The sequence below is a fragment of the Ailuropoda melanoleuca genome, chromosome 1 (assembly GCF_002007445.2).
Source record: "Ailuropoda melanoleuca isolate Jingjing chromosome 1, ASM200744v2, whole genome shotgun sequence".
NCBI classification, from domain to species: Eukaryota; Metazoa; Chordata; class Mammalia; order Carnivora; family Ursidae; genus Ailuropoda; species Ailuropoda melanoleuca.
The window spans coordinates 170,118,956-170,137,473 of NC_048218.1; the positions used below are offsets into that span (position 1 = coordinate 170,118,956).

General features: G+C 43.3%; 1 long non-coding RNA gene across 2 annotated transcripts in view; it reads left to right on the top strand.

Moving 5' to 3' along the window:
• LOC109490041 overlaps positions 1-719 on the top strand; it is a 97,097-nt gene extending 96,378 nt beyond the window's left edge. For both annotated transcript variants that reach the window (XR_002143229.2, XR_004623256.1), the window contains one exon: positions 402-719. This is a non-coding gene — a long non-coding RNA (uncharacterized LOC109490041). The remainder of the gene's footprint in view (positions 1-401) is intronic.
• Positions 720-18,518: the final 17,799 nt, after the last annotated feature.

Genomic DNA, 18,518 nt, shown 5'->3' on the forward strand with positions numbered 1-18,518 from the left:
TATGGTTTGTGCCAGGTAAAGAGGGTGGCAGCGCTTGTTATATTGTCTATAATCAACTTTAAAATATTTCAACAGGGACTTCAAGGTGATGAATACTTGTGTTAATTTCCTTCTCTACCCCACGTTGGACTAAGTTACCAATTGAAGCTACCTAACCAGAGCTGGTTGGTTAATATTTGAAAAACTCTAATCAAGGGTCTCCAGGAAGTTAACACAGGGTGTGGTGGGCAACTTCCCAGTATTCTTCCCTTTATACAATCTCCTCCCCTTAAATGCGGAGGGGACCAAACAACTTGCATTAACAAAGAGAAAGCAGCAAAAGGGATGAGATGTCATTCTGAGATTAATTTAGCAAAGATTGTGACTTCCATTTTGCAGACATTCTCTGTCTTGCCTTCTAGGCTTGCTGGCTCTCATGAAGCCACTGCCATGTGGGAGAGGTGTACATGGCAAGGAAGTAAGGATGCCCCCCCCGCCACCGCCCCGGCCCGACGTAGAGAATCTGAGACATTCAGTCCAAGAAGCCACAAAGAAAGGAATCCTGCCAACTAGCACCTGAGTGAACTAGGGGAAGCTAGCTGCTCCTTCCTGAGTTGAGCTATGAAGTGAATACGGACCCAGCCAACACCTTGATTGCAGCATATGAGAGGACCTGAAGCAGAGCCCCTACTGATCTGTGTTTGGAATCCTGACCCATCAAAACTAGGAGCTAATAAATGTCTTTGAAGCCATCAAGTTTTAGGGTAATTTGTTATGCAGCAATAGATAACTAATACACAGGAGCTGCAAGGATCTATACTAGCTGATCTAACTGTATACTTACAATTGAATCATACCGCGATAAAGCTATGTATAAATGTAGACCAAAGCATTTGTGAAATACCATAAGTAATAGAAACACACGTACATATATCTGTGAAAGGAGTGGTATATACAAAATATATGAGTTGGCTAGAAATAAAGTAGTTACCCCTGCCTCTGCGTGTAAGAGGCATAAGAATATGGGGTAAGCCCAGAGCCCAGTACTCTTCTTGGTGGTACCCTACACCTTGGATTCTTGTTCAGCCCTGGATTTGGCCATCACATGGAGGGATTGTGTGGCTTGATTTGACTCAGGTTAGCTAAGATCTACTGCTAGAACACTGTGGGCTTTGTCTGAAGTAAAACCTTCAAGCAAACTACTTGTCAAGGAGTCTGAAGGGTGAAGTGGGTAGTTTTCTGAGCTTACAAGAGCAGGTTCTGAGACCTCTTTGTGCCTGCATGTTAATAGTTGCTCCTTGGTGAGGCAGACTTTGGTCAGAGACCTCCTTTCATTGTAATGTATTGCTCCTGAGGATAGGAGAGATCTGTAGTTCTCACCTTTTTTTCTAATAGAGGCTAAAGAAATCAACCCAAACAAATGGGATGACTGAATGACCAACTTGACTTCGGCCATTCTGTAATAGTGCTGATGCGCCAAGAGGTTAATGCATCGAACAACTGACTGACTCCCTTGCATGATAAAGTGGCCCCTGTGTGTCCTCTAGCATTTTTCTTGATTATGGCAAATAATTAGTTAACAGAGTCACCAGTTAATTTAAGCAAATTTAGAGAAATAGTGGTAAGTTATTTTCTCACTTGGAAACCTTCTATGGCATCCTGTTTCTCCAAACCTAAGTCCAACTCCTTTGACTTGAATATAAGGCTCTGATAACTTTTGTTTTCTACCATCTATCATATATTAAATTGGGGAACTTAAAAGTGAGTAGTTGTACTTTTTTTGCTTCTCTGTCTTTGCTCATTTAATTCCATCTATCTGAATGATCTCCCCACCCATTAACTTTGGACAGGAGGTGTTTATTTTATCTCAAGCCCTTGGATGCAAAGATAAATAAAGTACGGTATGCCCATAAAAAGCTTATTGTTCATTGTATGAGTTGGCCATATGAACCGGCAATTTTAATATAATTCGGTGAGTGATATGATAGGATTCCTTGGATAAATTTAAGTATAGCCGCCAATTCTTTGTGGCTCCTATTAAAAAGTGGACTCTTCTTTCCCAGCTCTTGAGCCTGGGCTATCCTTGTGTCTTGTTTTGACCTATTGAATGCGGTGGAAGTGACATCATGTTATTTCTGAGTCTTGGTTTCCAGAAATATTGCAAGCTTCTGCGTTCCCTCTTGGAACCAGCTACCATGTAGAGAAGCCCCATGGAACCTGCTGGAGAATGAGAGGCCATGTATAGTAGAAATGAGGAACCTCAGTGGATGGTAGCACTATCAGTCATGTTTTTTTATTTTTTGTATCTTGTCATGTTTTGACATCTCAGGGGTTTCAGACCTGGGGAGACACTGCCCTTCCCATGGTCAGCTAATTCCTAGAGGTGGTGGTCAGCTTGCCCGGAGCATGCCTTTCCTTTGCAGACTGCTTGATTCAGTGCCAAGCCCCCACCTACCGGCTTATCTCATTCTCACGCTCTAAGCCAATATTTCCCCTGTCCTAAATCACCCCAAGGGCAGCTATCAGATAGCTAGGGACAGCCCCCTAGGCCCCAAAGCCTGTTGAAATTATTCAAACTAGCCAATCCTAAATCCCAATAAAAGCTTTGGCACAGGCTTTCTTCTTGCTCCTGCTTTTGCTTCCTGACCAAAACGTGGTACTTGCCCCTGGAGCCCTGCATGGTGTGGCATGCCCCCTTCTCGTGTGAAATGTAAGTAGTGAAAATCTTCTTTCAATGGCATTAGCTTCTCTGTGTCATGACTCAGTTACCACCATAAATTAAAATCCTGCAGGTACAAATTTTAGAACAAGCACCAGCTGGCTGGGTTCTCCAGCTTCAGTCAAGCCCTCAGATGACTGCGGCCACAGGAATGGTCTCAGGTGAAGCCAGCAGAGCCACCTTCTTAGCTGAGTCCTGTTCAGATTATTAAGTTATGAGAAACTGAGTATTAGTGGTATATAGAAAAAAGAATGCTGTGGTGGAAAATGACATTGTGTAGAGTACACTCTTTCAAGTTATCAGATTCTGATTCCATGGGAGCTATTTCAGAACTCCATAAATTGCTGACAACTGATCTCAATCCAAAATAATTCTTGTCTATAGATATGCAAATGAATTATGTCCAGTGGATGGACCATCTGCCCTTCCCCCCAAAAGTTAATGTTATGTCCATTTTCATCTTCATTTCAACATTCCTTTATCCCATATAAACTTATGTTTCTTTGTCTTCTCCTTTGAATCAGTATAGCACTTACCTGTTTCTCTCATTTAATTCATGACTTAAATCTTTTTTTTTAATTTTTATTTTTTTCCTTTTTTAATTTAAATTCAATTAATTAACATTGACATAAATAGAATCTTAAACAAATGCTCATTTTATAACTGTATGAGAGTCACAATTTTACCATATTTTGAAAATTATCCTTTATTATAACAACCATTAAGTTTTGAGGTACAGCAATAGATAAATAAAAGCAGTAATAGATAACTGAATTGATTCCTGACACCTGTTTGCCTATATTTCTTTGCTACCCATATGACTAATAGAAAATGCTATGTTTTTGTGGCATAGATGATAAGCATTTATAAAGGAAAGCTTTGGGATCCCAGCCCTATTACATTCCAGCTAAAAAGAAGGCAGTAGAGTGATGAGGCTAAGGGCTTTCACCATTTAATATGCTTGAGTTCCAACCCAGACTTCACCCTGCGTCAGCTGCATAAGCTCGGGCGTATTTGTTAATAACGCTAAGCCTCAATTTCCTCACGAATCAAAATCATCCTCAAGGCATAGGATCATAGTATGCACTAAAGAAGATTGTCTCACGGACGTCTTTGAATACCCACTTGACATCTACTTCCTCATTTCTGAACAGAGCCCCACGTTAGTCTAGGGTCCATGTTATCTTCAGCTCCAGAGAAATGTCCAGACCTGCATAAATCAAGTAATCCATAGACTTTCCCTGGCATGTTCATTTGCTTAGAAGAGGGCACAAGAATGAGTTGACCCAGTTATAAAAACAGGAATGATTTGCATTCCGTGATGGAAGAGAGCATTCTTTTCTTTTTTCCTTCTTTCTCCTGCTAAGTGTGAACCAGGAAGCATATGAACACTTATTGCTATGGGCAACCATCTTGTAACCAAAAGACAAAACAGCTTTGGAATAGAGCTTCTGCTGACAGAAGAACAGGAGGACCAAAGCTGTAAGCTTAAAGCCTGACCTACAGTCAGGGTTCAGTGCATGGGATCTAAGCAGCGACCTAGGTTCTATTAAGTTGGAGAGGAACCCTCATTTGAATCTGCACCAAGAGGACTCTGGAGTGTTGGCCAGTGAGGATTGGAAGAGCTACTCTATTTCCCGTATATTGTGTAAGGAAAGTGCAGTTTTATCATCTGACTGGCCCTAAATGATTGTTCCCCTCAAAACCAAAGCTCATGTGCAATTGGGACATTGGCCTCTGTATTCATTGCCTGCAGTCATAATTCATTTGTGTCAAAAAATATAGTCCTTTTTGGCCAAACTGTTAAAATTACAATTTTTAAGAGTCTGGCAAAAAAGCATTTCCCCATCAGAGATAGCATTTTTACTGTGATTTGTGCCCATTGCATTATAAAATAATAATAGTCAAAGTCTTGCTTCTGGTAACAGAGTATTCTTTGAGTATCTGCTAGCACTACCACAAAGTGCCACTTCCAATACAAGCCCTCTTTTTGGGATGTGATAACAGAGTTGGAAATTTTTGCTGCTGGCTAACACTTAGCATATTAGATTTAAGCTTCCAAACATTCTTCTGAATACAGTTTTGCCAAAATGCAGGCATGCACACATATACACACAGGCACACACATGTACGTAGTCTTTTTTTTTTTTTTTTTTTTGGGAAAACACACAAAGGAGGAAGAAGCACACTCTTTGACAAGGCACAAAGTCTTGCTTTCTTCCAGCCTCTTAAAAGCAACAACCTATGTTTCAGATGTGGGATAAGATGGGGGTTTATCTAAAGTGATAATCCCCTTTTGTTTTTTTGCTGGATTTTTAAAATATTGAAACCAGCTGGAAAATACTTCAGCTTTGGAAAAATGGCTAAAATTGCATGCTTTGGAGTCACAGGGCTGATTCTGCATGATTTTTTCAATGATCTGTTTCATCTCCTAATGAGATAGTATTCTGCACTTTCATTTGGGCAGGTTTTAGCACTCCCCAGTAGGTCCAGGAAAAACACCACAGTCAAATGTCAGCTTGGGTTCTATACTAGAATCTAACCCTTCCACGATCATTCAGTGACTAGAAAAGTCACTGTTAGGGTTAAATGTAAAATCCTGTCTGTTGGTACAATTCATTAAGAGACAATTTGCCTATAATAGCTACTTAATGTGTCTGCAGTATATTTTCACCATAGACAAAATCAATAGAGATGATCAATAAAAAGAATTATCACAAATTTCCTGACAACTCCATGGTGGCAGCAGCTGGGAAGCCACGGCAAAGGGGCAGGCTGCTTTGTTGGGCTGCATTTGGAGGGGGAGTGTCTCCCAGCCATTGGAAGACAGTCTAGACTGGTTATCTCATAGTGATAGCCTTGTGGCTCCCCAAGAGAGTTGCTCACAGTTCCCTTTCCAGTGGGTCCACTAGACCAATACTTTGATCTCCTCCTACTTCCTGCCCTGGTTCTAAGCCCATTCCTGGGTGGAGATGGGATGGGCTGAGGCCCTGAGTCTGGACTGTTTTGATGTTCATCCTTGTTAGCCTCATCCAGGAAACTCTTCAGAACAAGGGCAACCAACTGCTAACTCAAGGTAAGGGAGGTTGCTCCATGGAGTTACAACAGAAGAAACATACTCTTATTCCTGAATTCTCCATATTGTTCAGGGTTTTTTTTTTTTTATGTGTTTACCTATTTTATTCATGCTCAAACCATCTTTCAGTAATGACAACACATATAATACAATATAAATAGAATAGGAAGTCAAGGTTCTAGACTGGGACATAAGGAACTATTTAATGGCTACAACTGAGTTACGCAAAGGGACATTAAAAAAAAAAAACCAACAAAACACAAGGCTTGCTACGTGGTTCTTGACTAAGAGGAAGAACACACCTATTTCCCAGTCATGCCTGGCTTCTTCCTTACTCACTGAGGCAACTTATTCAGGTGGTGAAGATGTCCAAGTCTCAGAGAAAATAATCCTTTTCAAAAGCCCCCCAGGAAGCCTATCATGGACCTGAGTTTCCATTTTCTTGGGACCCTTTTCTTCAGCCCTTTGCCTACGAAGGTAGTGGTGTTTAGATCAACGGCATGCATGGTAAGTTCTCCCAAGGTAGCATGACAGAAACTCTTGTGGGGAGAGCTTATTGCAGCTACTCTTTCCTTTTTTCTTGCGACCTTAGTGTGGAAGCTTGAGGGACTGTGTTTTTGCTGCCATCCTGCAACTTTGGAAGAAGGACCAGCAGGAGTGCAAAGCTGTGAAACCAGACGATTCTGGGATTACTCTCTCCAGACTTCTCATTATATGAGAGATCAAACGCTTTTATTATTGAAGACACTATGGGCAATTCTGTTTATTGCAGCTGACCAAATCCTACTGATACAGGTAGGTACTGTCATTAACTTGATATGTAGGACAGCGGAGGCCTCCCAGGTGACATGCTAGTGAGTAGCCGTGATACCTGGGTTGGAATGCTCTTTGTCTGACCCCAGAGCCAGAACACTTACTCTCTTTCCTGATAACCCTTCAACTTCAGCTGGGACCCTGTCAAAAATGGAGGCTTTTCTACTTCACTCCCCAAGATTTTACTCAGTAACTCTGAGCTGGACTGAAAGGAACATCCATTCTAAGTAAGCCGTGTGGGTGGTCCTGATGCAAGGTCTTCCTGAACCCCAGTTTAAGACTCACTGCTTTATGTTACCTAACTGCTCAGTCAAGCCCACCTCTTTCCAAAGCCCACTCTCCTCCCTACTTTGGTCTGACCTCACTACAGCATGCTTACTCCCACTCCTACCCCTCACCCCCAGCACAGGAGTAAATTCAGACACAGGTCTATCTTAACGTGAAAACATCAGGTCTCACTTTGGGATCTCTCGACTGAAAATTAGGAACAATTAAGAAGGAGAGGCGAGAGGGAAATAGAGTCAGTGACGTTGTAATAGCAATGTGTGGTGACAGATGGGAGCTATGCTTGTGGTGAGCACAGCATGACGTAGGAAGTTTTTGAATCACTATGTTGTACACCGGAAACTAATGTAACATTGAATGTCAGGTATACTCAAAAAAGAAAAAGAAGGGTGAGACATCTGTTCCCTTCTCTTTTTAAGCAGTATTTTATCATTTGTTAAACTGGACGTCCTAGGTGGTCACAGACTGAAACAACCACCTGTAAGCCTTATTTATTCCACCACTAGCCAGCGTATTACTTGAATGTCAGCTCCTTGAACAGTAGGAAAGTGAAATCATCACAAGTCTTTCTTTGGGGGGAACATGTAGGGAAGGGGTGGGGAGGTGGGGGAGGTAGGGGAGGTAGCACACATTCTTTTTTTTTTTTTTTTTTAAAGAAACCCATGTGATTCATTGTCAATCACAATAGACCAGTTCCTCCTGGCTTTGCATGAGAGACACAGAGTCCAAACTTAATATTGTAGGAAGCTGTGAAACCAAAGTTTTGAATTTTTCTCAAGAATTTTATTTTTAATAATAAAAAAAACCCCCAAGCCCATGTGTCCCATAAAAATAAATGAATGTTTTCACTCTTGAACCAATAAAGCAGATGAAAGTTGGAAGGCGCATAATGGTCTCTGTGTACCTCATCCTGGCCATGCAAAGACTTGGGAGAATCGATGATTTTATGTTTTGCAGGTGGGGGAAACTGAGGAAACACTAGGTTCGTGTCCCTGGGTGTGGCTGTCAGTGAGCTGCCTGCCAGGCGCTCTAATTTGGAAGAGCATGTCTCTCGAGGGTTGGAGAAAAGCCCAGATCCTGTAGCATGGCAAGTTACAGCCTAGCCAGTGAGTTCAGCCACATTTCCGGCTGAGTCTTTTGTGTACCTAACGACCTGTGGTTCTTCAGAGGGTCATGTTGCATCATGCCTTTGTGCATGCTGCCCTTTGCTGAAACACTCTTCTGCTCCTTTCCCATGGAGCAAACACCCACTCATCCACTGCTCACTCATCACCAGAAGTTGTTGGTGCTCCCGTGTTGCTGTGCTCTATAGCCCTACCACAGCACTCCAATACCTGATGACATTTACTTGTTCTCATGTGTCTGGCCATCCCATTATCTCCTACCAAAACATGCATGGGGCATCTTGAAGGCTGCATCCTGTTTAATTCATTTTTATGTGACCCAAGGTACATAGCCAGACACAGAATAGATGTTCATTAAATGCTTGTTGAAGGCATAAGTTGATGAACTGATGCAGACAAGGGGTAATGTGGAAAAAAAAAAAAAAAAGAAGAAAGGAGACACCTTCAACCCCATAGTGTTCCCTAAAGGACAATGGAAGAAGAAACAGGAAAGAGGATGCCCATTTAATTTTCCAGCCCGCCTTTTCTTAGAAGCTGAATCTCCCCTTTTGGTCTAAGGAATGTAAACATTCAGATTCTTTTCACTGAAAATAACTTCTTCTTCCATTAAAAAAGAAGAAGGAGAAGGAGAAGAAGAAGGAGAAGGAGGAGGAGGAGGAGGAGGAAAACTGACAGTTACTTGGGAGAATGATTTCTGCGGGGCTGCCAGGGACCGTTTTTTGCGGCTATGATGGGTATTTGAGCAAAGACTCTACAAGGTTGGCTGGGATCACTTAAGGCCTACCCCATTTGGGAGCAGAATTTTTAAAGGCTGTCTTCCTTTGGGAGGAAGTCATACCCCGGGCAGCTGCTGTCACGCTCTGCTCTGTTTAGTCCTGAATGAGAAAAACCTTGGGCTTTGGCAACATTGCCCTTCTTGCTCCTTCAGTACAAAGACTGAGTTGAGTAACAGTCATCCAGCAAGAGGGATTTTCCCTTTAGCCCGCGGGTGTCAGCCTCCCCACCAGGGGGCTGGAGTCAGGCCTGGTTAAGGTATTTACCCAGGCCTCCAGGCAAGGCAGCCCACTGTGATCTTTCTTCTTGGCAATCAGTTGATCATTTTATCTCTTAGCAACCTCCCCTCACAAAGCCTCAGGTATTTGAATTTTCATAGTGGGAAACTGGTTGAGAATGATTATTGATGAAAGAGGCTCACAAGATGGAGTTGGAGGGAAAGTTCTGAATCTTTAAGTAGACTGAACTTTGCCCACTTCAGTGAGGCACAGTAGTACCAAATCCGAAAAGATGGGGGTGCGGTACGGGGTGGGGGGCGGGGGGAATGGGGCAGGGAATAGAATTAACCTTCACAAGAGCCTGGTCTGGTGCTGCTGCTTTATATGTATAATTTCACTTTATATACCCAAATACCCTTGAGCCCTGTATTATTATCCATTGTACACAGATGACAAACTGAGGCTCAAGGGGATAAAGGGACACCCCGAGGCCATATACCTAGTAGATGTGGGGGTCAGGATGTGAATATGGTCTGTTGGGGTGCAGACTATAAGCAAAGTATAAGGAGTAGGAAAGTTGTTAAGAAAAAAGAATTATGTTGGGCAGTTTAAGCCCAGGTCAGTTTACAATTCTTGAGTGGTTTTTCTCTGCCAAGTATCATCCCTTTTAATCGTTACAAAACTTCCACTTTGTAGGTGAGGAAACTGAGACTCAGAGAGGTCATGCCACCTGTGCAAATGACTAAATATTTCTGGAGCTAGGATTCAAACTCAAGTCATCTGGAATTCTAATCATTGGGATAAGGCAAGGAAGAATACACATCTGCAAAAAGGAGCAAGAGAAGGTAAGAGTGAGTTTGTAGAGTCTGATGAACCATTAGGGGTGGGGGTGGGGGGGGGAGTGATGCCCAGAGGAAAAGGAACAGAGAACAGATGTAAGCACTTCCTGCTGGAGAGTGACACCCCCTACAGGTCATAGCACCGTCCCCTCTCCTCCCAGACTTGGGATCAGTGCACAGGTGCAGGCTTACCAAATGCCAGGATATTTTAAGCTCCTCTGTCGTGGTTTTAAACATGCAAACAAATTCTTTGACTTTTGTCCTTTACACTTGGGTCTAGGTGGGCTTGTAATTTGCTTATAACCAATAAAATGCAGGAAAAGCGACTGCAAGGTTTTTGAGGCTGGGTCATTAAAGCAAGCCGGCTGCCACCTTTTTTGTTGAGACACTCACCTTTGGAGCCTTGAGCTTCCATGTAAGAAATCTGACTGTCACGCAGCTGCCACACTATGAGGAAGCCCAGGTCTGGCCATGTGTTCTGGCCAATAGTCCCAAGTGAAGTCCCAGCGGATAACCATCATCATCATCTACTAGGTATGTGAGTGAAGACCCTTCTAGATGATTTCAGTCTACAGATTTCAAGCCCCCCAGTCTTTGTATTTTCCTAGTCAGACCCCAGATGTCATGGGGCAAAGGTAAGCTATGCCACTGTACCTTGTCAGAATTCCCAACACGTGGAATCCATGTGCATAATAAAGTGGTGGTTTCATGCCACCAAGTTCTGGGGTGGATTGTTGTGCAGCATTAGTAACCAGAACATCATCTCACTTTATTTATTTTTAGAAGCAGCCCATGTCTCCTTCCTCGTCCCCCTTACCAGGCTCTTACTTTTCAATAAACTGTGTGGGGACACAAGTGGTGGCGGTCCTCCCACAAGTACATGAGCTCGTCTCATTCTTTGACGAGGGCCCTGGTGAACTGGCAAAGATGAGCTGGATACTTCACAAGCGCCGCTCCTCACCAGGCTCCCAGGCTTCCTTCCCAGCCCCTTTTCCATCCTTCACTTCTAGTTGACAGCTCCCCACCCCCTTCCCCGTGCCTCCTCTTCTGGAAGGCAGAGACCTTTCAGTCCATTCAGGCCCCGGGGCCAAAGCCTCCCATCAACTCTAGAGCCATTTATGTAGTTCCCGCCTCCCCTGGCTCACAACCCCAGGGGCAGCGCTGGCTTTTTGTGAAAGTGGCTGGTCTGAAGCCACTTAGTGGGTATCTCTCTGGCTCAGGTTCTACCCTACTGGCATAATCCCATGGTTGTTAAAGTTCTTCAAAGAACGAGATGAGCTCATTTCTCTTAAATTAGTGCCTGGTAGGAGATGTCTCATTTTCCCAGCACAGAGTTCGTTATGGTACCCCAGTGCTGGCTCACCATTAGCAACCCTTTCAGCCAGTAAACAGAGAAGAAAGTTCGGAGCCCAAATAAGACTTTTCTTGCTCTCTCTTTTTTTTTTTTTCAGAGCTAACTTTGCAGTCTAGTGTTTTGGATTTTACAGAGATCAATGTCTGCTCTACTTACTAGTTACTGTCCTTAGCAAGTTACATAAGCCCTCTGAGTCCTAGTTGCTCATCTGCAAAATTCAGATAATTCTTGTCTAGGGTTACCATGAGATGGACCGAGTTAATGTTGGTAGCCAATTTGGCCAGAAGTTGGGCTGGTTAAAGGCTATGATCTAAGATCTTGTTAATATTTTTGTCATGGTTGTTGTTACTATTCATGGTTCCCCTTCAGGAAGTCCCATCAGCTCTACCTTCCAAGTAAATTTCAAATCCCGCCACTTCTCATCGCCTCTGCTGCCAGTCATCTGGTCCAAGCCCTGAACACCTGTATTTGCACGGTTGCCATACTCTCCTGTGTGGTCTCCTGGTTTCACCCCACTTGCCTTTGCCCCTCCACACAGCAGCCGGAACAGTTCTGTTCCATCCCTTCCTGTTCCATCCTGTCCTGTAACTTCCGGGCTCTAAACCCTGCCATCACTTCCCTTCCTGCTCGGAGTAAAGTTTTTGCAGCAGGCTACAAATCCGTGCAAAATCAGGCTCCTGTTATCCCTGTGCCTTCATGTTTTCCTCCCCTCTCCCTCCCTCCCTCCCAGCTCTTGCTATTCCTCCAACAGTGTGCACCTGCCCTAGAGTCTTTGTACCTTCTGTTTCTCAGCCCATGAGTGCATAACCTTCACCTTTATTTCCTTCAAAGCTTGCCTCACATGGCATCATCTTGTTGAGTTCTTCTCTGACCATCCTGTTTAAAACACCTCCACTGCCTTTTTCTGCTTTATTTTTCTGCAGTCAGTTATCTTCCAACGTGAAAAACTTATTCATTTATATTTATTATCTATTTCTTCCAGCTAAAATAGAAGCCCATTGAAACCAAAGGTTGTGATTGCTTCCTTTTTGCTACCCCCAGTGCCAAACACAGTGCTCGGCATACAGTAGACACTCAAATATGATGTTGACTTGCCAGGGACCACAGAAACGACTTACTTGGCTGTTTGCTGACATTTTATATTAATGAAGATGACTACGTGCATTTATAGCATCATCAATACTTTTGTTTAAGAGCGCTATCACTATGCTGCCCTCATTCAGTTGCAGAATATGCCGATGATAAAAGCCTTGAGTGAAAAACCAGTTGAAGTCAAAGGGTGTAGGAATAAGACCCAGGTCTTCTGTTTGCAATTCAGAAGGCCCCCCAGAATCAAGCATGGACTCTCACTGTTTGGACCAACCATATCATTTGCAGGGCCTAGCACAAAATAAAAATGCGAAGTGGCCCCTTGTTCAAAATTATTAAGAATTCCAAGACCTAAACAGCAGAACATTAAACCAAGAGTGGGGCCCATCTGAGAACAGCTTACATGAGTATGGTGCTGGCCTCACCCATTTTCTACAACTGTCTATCTTTTTGCATCCAAGGAAAATAAACCCTGGCAGGTTGGTTTACTTAGTGAACTGTGTCCACACTAATATCTGTTTAAATTGTCGTAAGTCTAGAAAAGTTAAGGATGTCCATTCTGCCTGAGGTCCACTGGTATTCAAGTTTCAAAATAACCCACTTTAAAAAAAACGATTTACTTATTTGAGAAAGAGAGCGCACATGGGATATAGGAGCAGAGGGAGAGTCCTAAGCAGACTCCACATGGAGCCCAACGTGGGGCTCGATCTCACGACCTGAGCCGAAACCAAGAGTCAGATACTTGACTGGCTGCACCACCCATGCACCCCAATCCACTTTTGTTTTGTCCTGGATTATGACAACCTCAGGTTTAGAGCAGGGAGATGAAAAGATACCTAAATTGTTGCCCCTAGCTCTTGAAAAGGTTACGGTGAAGAAGGTGCTAAATGCTGAATGCTGAGTCCGGAAGTGCCCTCGGGCAAGGTAAATGGGGATTGCTGTTTCTAAAAGAGAGTAGGTCATTTCTGGTCCATCTTCTGGGTCGTCTGTGATCTCAACATCAGCAGCAATCTCTGCTTAATGGTCTGCACACTTGGACCAGCCTGAGGGAGGGTCTGAAGAAAGAGTGGCAGTGGGGACTGAGATAATGGTCCAGGCTGGAGGCAGGACCCCAGGCCTCCAGGTGCCATCAGGTAACTCTAGCAAATGATGAGGATGCCAGCTGGAATCCACCAGGGCCTTGCTGGCCAGGTCAGCTCCTTTCCTTGGGATTTATTTTTTCATCTTTCAAAGGAGGACCATATTGTTCAGGGGTTATTTTTGAATATTAATCAGACTTTAAACATTCTCTTGTGTTTTGAGTTTTTTTGGAGTTGGGCATTATAAAAAAACACAAGCTGCTGGACCCCTTAATTCACATTTTCCTGAAAAACAGAGAAGCCTTTTGCGTATTTTCATTACAGGTCCATCTTGACCTCTCAAATATTTTAAATGACCTGTTCTTTGGCTAGGAATATGGGTTGGTTGATTGAGGTTGCTTCTAGGCCCCCCATGAGTATTTTGTGAAACCAAATTACAAACATCACAGTTGAAATAAAAAAAAAATGTTAACAGAAGTGCATTACTTAAATTCTAAAGTTATTTCTAGACTTTTAGAAAGTTCCAAAGATGAGATGATTTGGCTACAAAGCTTTTAAAAATATTAAATGAAATGAGCAGAAACATTAGTTCCACATTTCAAGGACAATTTATCACTAAACAAACGGATTTGGACCTCTGGAGATCTTTCTTACAGGACTTCAAAGTCTTTTTGTAAAGATAGCTAAAATAAATATCATACCCTATTTTAAAAATTCTATGTACACTTATATCTTAAAGTGAGTTGTTTTTTGTGGGTCAGAAGTAACCCATTTGTGTAGGAGGACATGTGACCATTCACATTTACAAAGGTAGGCTTTCCTCACTCCCATTTTTGTCTTTGATCCGGGCTGTTTAACATTTCAAGGTAGTTTGGCTTGTGATGGATGATTGCTTAAATGTGTCCATTAAACTGTGGGGATCAGTTTAATAGAGAGTGAAATGTCACAAGATACTAGCCTCTAGTATACACATAAGAATTTAGCCAAACACATTTGGAATCATAGGTTCTCCCCCTTAACATAAATATTTTGGGAATTTAACTTTCTCTCTGGTTCTATACCAGGTTCCCACAAAGTAGGACCAACTTTCATTTTGACCATTGTGATTTAGATATTGTCCAGGGAAGGAGACTGGGAGAGACTGGGACAAGCATGGAAGCCTGCAGGGTATGAATTGCCTTGTTTCTCTGCAATCTTAACACCGCTGCATTTTTTGGGATGACTAGCAGAGGACCTGGAATTCCTTCCCCTGCAGAAAAATCCCCCAAGGAAAGCCAGAGTTGCAAAGGAGCTGAGTTGGCTTATCTTAATGGCATTGTTGTTCATCTGACTCCACCAGGCCAGATACCACTGTGAGCCAGGAAGCCAGGAAGCCAGGACCAGCTTCTGTCCGCCTTTTCCAAGCCCTACCCCCACTTCTCCCCTTTTGAGATCCACATTCTTTCCTTAGATATGTTAATACCGTCTTCAAGGAGCTACCTGGGGCAGCCTCTCAGTCTCCTAGAGAGGATTTTATATCTCTACTTAGATGATTTATGGCTCCCCTAGCATTGAAGGCGCAGAAAGTAGACTGGTTTCCCCCGTTTCCAAGTTCTGGAGGGTTGTAGGCAGAGGGAACCACTTCTGTGCCCCAGATGTGTCTGACAGAGGTTTTAAAGCATTCATACTTGGATTGAGCTAGATTCAGGGCTAGGACCCCTAAATAGCCATTGTTTCTAACTGATAAAAATTGATGGTAAAATTGATAAGCTAATTGATAATTGATAAAATATTATTAGGTTGAACCATAGGAAAGTGCTAGTATACAACCATTTTTACTTACAAATACAGCAATTTCCTATGGTTCCACCTAATACTGTAAAATATTTTCAGACATCAATAAAGAGATATGGAAAGCTTTTGTTTTGTCATTTCATTGTTTCATGTCGGTCTAACTTCTTTTCCTGTACCCTGCATACCTGCACTAAGACCACACACAGGCTTGTGTGCACGTGCGCGCATGCACACACGTACACAATGACTTAATCTTCCTCTTCTGGGACTTGAGAGAATTAAGAAATGAGATGAGAATGAGGTAACACATTTACATGAATAAAAGGCTTGGACAGTTCTCCTCATCATACTCTTTTCCTTTGTTCAGGAATATCCACTCTCTTCCCCGCCTCGTCCCCAGCTCTGCCTGAAATCATTTTATTAGCTTGAGAGCAATGAAGGCAACCTCACAAGAGGCTTGGTGGCAGGCTGCGTGTGTATGGAGTGAGCCCCAACTCTGAGCTACAAAGATCTGGATTCTGCATTTGGTTTGATTATTCCTTGGTATGTTCGCATACCAAGCATACCGTTATCTTGGGCAAGTTTCTTAACCACCACGTTCTTAGTTTTCTCATCCGTGAGACAGGAGTCATGATACCTACTTTACGGAGTTGAAGGTGCCGCATAAGAGGGTGTATGTAAACTACCTAAAACCGCCTGGGCTATAGTAGATGTTCCAAACTTAGGTCAGACCAAGGTGAAATGTCCGATCCCTTGCTGCTTGTGGCCTCCGCGCCCACCCACCTACCACACGTAGCTCAGAAAGCAAAGAGCTGCTTTAGCTGAAGGGACATGTGGCCTGGGACATTGGCCGTCTCAGTGGTAACCAGTCAGCCGGGTGAGTCATGGCCAGTGGAACCTCTGCTGCTCTGGGAAAGTGAACTTGCAGCCGGGGGGCACAGAAGTGGCTTTGTGGCTTCAGTGACATTTGGGCCGGTCCCTAAGGATGGTTAGGATTTAGACACATGCTCTAGGCCAGCGAGGTCTCATCACACTTTCTGCAATGATGGAAATGTGCTATAATCTTTGCTAACATGTGTGGCTCTTGAACCCTGGGGGGTTCAATGTGGCTAGTGTGACTGAGGAGAGCATTGTACATTTAACTTTAATTAATGTAGACAGCCACATGTGGCCTGTGGCTATGGTATTGGGCAGGACAGGACTCATAGGATGAGGCAGGGGAAACAACAACAGTGAAGTGACAGAAGAGGAAAACCATGGGGGAAGTGTGGGTGCAGCCCAAGCTTTGTGAAGGACACTGGTTGTACCGGTAATATGGAGCCAACTCTGATAGTGTAAAGAGTTTCAATTTTCTTTTCCAAGCCGTGGAAGCATGTGCAGGTGTGAGCAAAGGAATGACAGCATGCTGCTCTGCGTCAGCCCAATTATCTGGAAGGAGGTAGGGGAGTGTATTCTCTGATTTGACCAGAGAGAAGCTGGAGATGGAAGCCCCTTGAGAGTGTTACTGCAAAAATCTGGGTGAAGCTCTCACTGCGTCTGGGCACCATGTGAACAGCTCTGCCTGGATTATCCTGTGTTATTTCGAGGTGGGTACTACCAAGAGATCCACTATACAGACAAGGAAATGGGTTTACCATCAGTGAAGTTACGTATCCTCAAGTAAGTACAGAAATACAAATCTGAACCCTGGTCTGTTGAATTCCAAAGACCATAAAAGAAAGTATTTAACTGCACTCTACCTCTGTTTTAGATCCCCTTGGGGAAAGTAAGAGAAGGGGTCTCCCCCAGCAGTGTGATGGGATTTAGGATAGAGAGTCAACCCTATAGGTCAGGACTTGATGGGGATCAGACTGGGTGTGGCTTTACTCCGGACCTAAGGAAATGAAACTCTTGCTCTTCAAACGCACTTCTGAATGGGACTCGATGGTTTTGTTGCCACACCCGGCCTCTCTCGTCTTCCCGGTGCCCTGGTGAAAGCCCAAATGAAGCCACTGCTGAGCCCATTACCTTGCCTATTTTTGGGCCAGAAGAGTTATTATCTGCATTTGGGGAACTCTCCAGAAGAGTGGAGACTTATTTCCTTTTTGAGATCTCTTCAATTTGCAGGCAATTACCTGATGGCTTTTAAAATTTCTTTTACAATCTGTCCTTAAGAGGCAGCTCAGTATGGTGCTAAAACCATCAATTTGAGGACCGGGATGCCTGTGTTTGAACCCTGGTTTACAGTCTGACTTTGAACAGGTTACTGACAGTACTACTTATCTCATGGCCTGGTATTAGGGTGAAATGAGTGAAGGTACCTAACGTGTTAGAATGTGCATGACATGTATTATATGTGGTTTTACAGTTTATTATATATGGTTTGCCAAAAACTGGGTGAGGATGGGAGCAGGAGTGCCCCAGGGTGGCCAGGAGGAGGAAGAAGCCACTCTCAAAAGACCCTCTAAAATATTTGGGTGTGAATCAAAAGGAGCTGATCAGAGAGAGAATGGAAGACCAATTTTCTGAGTTAAGTTCAGACTCAACATAAAAGAGAAGCCAATCAAATATAAACACATGTGGAGAAGTTATGCTGGGAGGGAAGCGAAAAGGAAATTTTCACAGGTAGTGGAAAGAACAATTTCTCCGTGCGTGGCAGCAAACTTTTTACACGTTCATGCAGACGACGGGGCTTAACCACGGGTAGAGTCGCCTCCGAGCTTCTTAAACCGCGGCTCCCGGCTGTGCTCTCCGGAGGCCTCAGTGCTGCCACCTACAGGGCCTTCGCGGCAACGCGCGCCATCCTTGGCTCCAAGTCCTCAGGAGCTCCTCCCTCTTGCAGGTTTTAAATGCCTCTGCCCTAGATACAACTGTTCTGAAACATATTTCAAAACATTATTTCTAAAAGGGGGTTAGTGCAAAATAAAATATGACAAAACTCCACATACAGAAATGTAGAAATGTCACATTAAGGTTGCACCATGTGCCAGGCCCTGAGTTAGTGGCTTAGGACATGCTTTTGCACATATCCGCATAAAAGATAGCATCAGCATTGTTATCCCCATTTCAAAGTAAGTTAGGGAATCTAATACACAATTGTTCCTAACCTGTGCCACTCACATTCCAGAGTCCATATATATGACATAATACAGTATCCAATAAATTCTTTTTCCACCTTTCCCATGCATAAAATCATATACAATAGAGTTGACCAAACAGGATCAACAGTCACGAAGAACTTCTGTTTGCACATGACAAATGCTGCTTACGTTGAGCTATTGTTTTAAAAATCTGGGCTTCTCAAGTAAAGATGCTATGGCAGAAATGTTCACTTATACAAAAGTGAGTTAGGTCTGTATTACCAGGGCCCAAATCTTTGTCCATTTGTAAATTAAATTATGTCTATTCATTCAAGCC